Source organism: Schistocerca piceifrons, unplaced genomic scaffold (assembly GCF_021461385.2).
Source record: "Schistocerca piceifrons isolate TAMUIC-IGC-003096 unplaced genomic scaffold, iqSchPice1.1 HiC_scaffold_936, whole genome shotgun sequence".
NCBI lineage: Eukaryota > Metazoa > Arthropoda > Insecta > Orthoptera > Acrididae > Schistocerca > Schistocerca piceifrons.
In genome coordinates, this window is record NW_025729208.1 from 3,275,001 (window position 1) to 3,280,000 (window position 5,000).

The following is a 5,000-nucleotide window of genomic DNA, read 5'->3' on the forward strand; positions in this document are numbered from 1 at the left end:
GTGTACAAAGGGCAGGGACGTAATCAACGCGAGCTTATGACTCGCGCTTACTGGGAATTCCTCGTTCATGGGGAACAATTGCAAGCCCCAATCCCTAGCACGAAGGAGGTTCAGCGGGTTACCCCGACCTTTCGGCCTAGGAAGACACGCTGATTCCTTCAGTGTAGCGCGCGTGCGGCCCAGAACATCTAAGGGCATCACAGACCTGTTATTGCTCAATCTCGTGCGGCTAGAAGCCGCCTGTCCCTCTAAGAAGAAAAGTAATCGCTGACAGCACGAAGGATGTCACGCGACTAGTTAGCAGGCTAGAGTCTCGTTCGTTATCGGAATTAACCAGACAAATCGCTCCACCAACTAAGAACGGCCATGCACCACCACCCACCGAATCAAGAAAGAGCTATCAACCTGTCAATCCTTCCGGTGTCCGGGCCTGGTGAGGTTTCCCGTGTTGAGTCAAATTAAGCCGCAGGCTCCACTCCTGGTGGTGCCCTTCCGTCAATTCCTTTAAGTTTCAGCTTTGCAACCATACTTCCCCCGGAACCCAAAAGCTTTGGTTTCCCGGAGGCTGCCCGCCGAGTCATCGGAGGAACTGCGGCGGATCGCTGGCTGGCATCGTTTATGGTTAGAACTAGGGCGGTATCTGATCGCCTTCGAACCTCTAACTTTCGTTCTTGATTAATGAAAACATACTTGACAAATGCTTTCGCTTCTGTTCGTCTTGCGACGATCCAAGAATTTCACCTCTAACGTCGCAATACGAATGCCCCCGCCTGTCCCTATTAATCATTACCTCGGGTTCCGAAAAACCAACAAAATAGAACCGAGGTCCTATTCCATTATTCCATGCACACAGTATTCAGGCGGGCTTGCCTGCTTTAAGCACTCTAATTTGTTCAAAGTAAACGTGCCGGCCCACCGAGACACTCAATAAAGAGCACCCTGGTAGGATTTCAACGGGGTCCACCTCGGGACGCACGAGCACGCACGAGGCGGTCGCACGCCTTCGGCTCGCCCCACCGGCAGGACGTCCCACGATACATGCCAGTTAAACACCGACGGGCGGTGAACCAACAGCGTGGGACACAAATCCAACTACGAGCTTTTTAACCGCAACAACTTTAATATACGCTATTGGAGCTGGAATTACCGCGGCTGCTGGCACCAGACTTGCCCTCCAATAGATACTCGTTAAAGGATTTAAAGTGTACTCATTCCGATTACGGGGCCTCGGATGAGTCCCGTATCGTTATTTTTCGTCACTACCTCCCCGTGCCGGGAGTGGGTAATTTGCGCGCCTGCTGCCTTCCTTGGATGTGGTAGCCGTTTCTCAGGCTCCCTCTCCGGAATCGAACCCTGATTCCCCGTTACCCGTTACAACCATGGTAGGCGCAGAACCTACCATCGACAGTTGATAAGGCAGACATTTGAAAGATGCGTCGCCGGTACGAGGACCGTGCGATCAGCCCAAAGTTATTCAGAGTCACCAAGGCAAACGGACCGGACGAGCCGACCGATTGGTTTTGATCTAATAAAAGCGTCCCTTCCATCTCTGGTCGGGACTCTGTTTGCATGTATTAGCTCTAGAATTACCACAGTTATCCAAGTAACGTGGGTACGATCTAAGGAACCATAACTGATTTAATGAGCCATTCGCGGTTTCACCTTAATGCGGCTTGTACTGAGACATGCATGGCTTAATCTTTGAGACAAGCATATGACTACTGGCAGGATCAACCAGGGAGCTGCGTCAACTAGAGCTGAGCAGCCGGCCGCCCGGGAGTGTGTCCCGGGGGCCCGCGCGAACACGCAAGCGTCCGCTCAATCATTCTGCAAACAGGAGGAGGCTGAGCTCCCCTGCACAATACACCTCGAAACCCTCTCAGGTCCCGGCGGCGCGCAGCGCCGTCCCAAGTACTTGGTCGGGTTCGAGAGAGGCGCAATCGCCCGGAGTTAGGCGAGTAGACGCTTTCGGTGCGACCACCCGTGCTCCCAACTGAGCTTGCCGCTGCCGACAGAGGCCCGGGAGCGTGCTGTCGTGGCATTGCCGGCGGGAGACAACACGCGCCACCTACGGTGACCGGCAGCTCCAACGCCAGCGCCACAGAAGGACAAAAGCCCCACTTGGGTGCCGAAGCGAACTCTCCCAGCACAGCGCACGCGCCAACACATCCGCACAGCTGCGATACAAACCACCAGCGAGAACCGCTGGGGCGACCGAGCAGCAGACGGCGTCGCGGCGCCGAGCGCCGGGCGGCGGCGCATCCTCAACGCACACAGTCCTTAATCGGACCAGCACACTGAAGATGTCCACCGCGCTTCGCACCGGGCCCGCGAGGACCTACTTTGGCCGCACGGCGCCGCGCGCAGGGTGCGCCGGCGCGCAGCTGCGACGCCTGCCGCGTCCGTCGGCCGGCGCGCCTGCCACTGGCCGCCCCCACCAGCCGGCTGTAGCGCGTGCGCCCACGCACCGCGCGGCCAGCACGCCGGGAGGCGCCCCCTCACCGGCCGGGGACGGTCCCACCCAGCCACCGCCGCGTATCGCTTCACACCCAGATGCCGTTCAGTTTCGTCGGCATGGTGGGTATCGCTGGAACAACCGGTTAGTAGCTCAACCTATCGTCGCCATCACCGATTCACCCCTAGCGAGAACAACCGCACCACAACGGGTTACCATTTGTTCATTTGCGTAACTTCACCAGAAAACGTAGGCGTCCATCGCCATTAGCAACTTCAACGATTATTGCATGCCTGTGTCAGGTGTCACGCCACACTACGTCTGCCCACATACACGCAACAAAATGTGCACGCCTAGACAATACGTGGAAGGTGGCCCCCGTACGTATGCGATGTCCATTGCTCGAACGACTGTCAACCGGCCTCTGTAGCATGTCGCAGATATGGAACGCGGTGCACCATGCTATCACGGTGTTTGAGGAGAGACGACTAGGTCCGAATACATCAACAGACAGCTCATGCTGATCGCCATCCACGGCGTCCGTTCCTCCCACACGTCTCTATGGCGTACCACACTGCAATCCAGCTCTCATAGAAAGACGACACGTAGCTGCGTGCACAATATTTGCACTGTATGGTCCGCCGTTTTTGGGCGCAGTCGTTGTACGGTCACACATGTGCCACGATGTATCATTCAGTACATAAGGACGAATGTGCAGTACAGATTGTGGTTTATGCGTACGACATCAGCGGACAGTTGACACAGGCCGCACTACAACGTAGCCTGAGTACGTCGCATGCGAAGGGCATTGAACATGCAAACTTCTCACCAACCAGCTTGCGAAGGCAGGGGGCAAGGTGGGGACGTGGGGAGGGGTGGGGGGGGGGGGGCGGCATGTACGTCCTGCTGCCATCCACATTACAGTGTACAGCAGGAGCATGTGGAAAGTGAGCAAGACTTGCAAGGTGTTTAACATGAAGCGATACACAGGGGAGCGGGCAGTGCGAGTAGCGAACTATATTGCGAGGGTTGCGGGTGGGCAACACTACACTAATTGAACGAGTCGTATAACAATTACAGAGCAGGTTTAGGCGACAACGTGGGTTACGTTAAGGCACAACGTGGGTTACGTTAAGGCACAACGTGGGTTACGTTAAGGCACAACGTGGGTTACGTTAAGGCACAACGTGGGTTAGGTTAAGGCACAACGTGGGTTAGGTTAAGGCACAACGTGGGTTACGTTAAGGCACAACGTGGGTTACGTTAAGGCACAACGTGGGTTACGTTAAGGCACAATGTGGGTTACGTTAAGGCACAATGTGGGTTACGTTAAGGCACAACGTGGGTTACGTTAAGGCACAACGTGGGTTACGTTAAGGCACAACGTGGGTTACGTTAAGGCACAACGTGGGTTACGTTAAGGCACAACGTGGGTTACGTTAAGGCACAACGTGGGTTAGGTTAAGGCACAACATGGGTTAGGTTAAGGCACAACATAGGTTAGGTTAAGGCACAACATAGGTTAGGTTAAGGCACAACATAGGTTAGGTTAAGGCCCGCGGGGTGGGGCCGTTCCGGTGTGCGGTGGGCCGCACTTCTCCCCTAGTAGGACGTCGCGACCCGCTGGGTGCCGGCCTACGGCCCGGGTGCGCAGCCTGTCCTTCCGCGGGCCTCGGTTCGCGTCTGTTGGGCAGAGCCCCGGTGTCCTGGCTGGCTGCCCGGCGGTATATCTGGAGGAGTCGATTCGCCCATTTGGGCGCTCGGGCTCCCGGCAAGCGCGCGCGGTTTTTCCCGGATGACGGACCTACCTGGCCCGGCCCTGACCCGCGCCGCTGTTGGCTCGGGATGCTCTCGGGCGGAATAATCGCTCCCGTCAGCGGCGCTTCAGCTTTGGACAATTTCACGACCCGTCTTGAAACACGGACCAAGGAGTCTAACATGTGCGCGAGTCATTGGGCTGTACGAAACCTAAAGGCGTAATGAAAGTGAAGGTCTCGCCTTGCGCGGGCCGAGGGAGGATGGGGCTTCCCCGCCCTTCACGGGGCGGCGGCCTCCGCACTCCCGGGGCGTCTCGTCCTCATTGCGAGGTGAGGCGCACCTAGAGCGTACACGTTGGGACCCGAAAGATGGTGAACTATGCCTGGCCAGGACGAAGTCAGGGGAAAGCCTGATGGAGGTCCGTAGCGATTCTGACGTGCAAATCGATCGTCGGAGCTGGGTATAGGGGCGAAAGACTAATCGAACCATCTAGTAGCTGGTTCCCTCCGAAGTTTCCCTCAGGATAGCTGGTGCTCGTACTAGTCTCATCCGGTAAAGCGAATGATTAGAGGCCTTGGGGCCGAAACGACCTCAACCTATTCTCAAACTTTAAATGGGTGAGATCTCCGGCTTGCTTGATATGCTGAAGCCGCGAGCAAACGACTCGGATCGGAGTGCCAAGTGGGCCACTTTTGGTAAGCAGGACTGGCGCTGTGGGATGAACCAAACGCCGAGTTAAGGCGCCCGAATCGACGCTCATGGGAAACCATGAAAGGCGTTGGTTGCT

At 56.5% G+C, this 5,000-nt stretch overlaps 1 non-coding gene across 1 annotated transcript in view; it reads right to left on the reverse strand.

Moving 5' to 3' along the window:
* The window catches only part of LOC124771381, a 1,910-nt gene extending 169 nt beyond the window's left edge, over positions 1-1,741 (reverse strand). The window contains exon 1 of the ribosomal RNA XR_007013394.1: positions 1-1,741. This exon is cut by the window's left edge and continues 169 nt beyond it. This is a non-coding gene — a ribosomal RNA (small subunit ribosomal RNA).
* Positions 1,742-5,000: the final 3,259 nt, after the last annotated feature.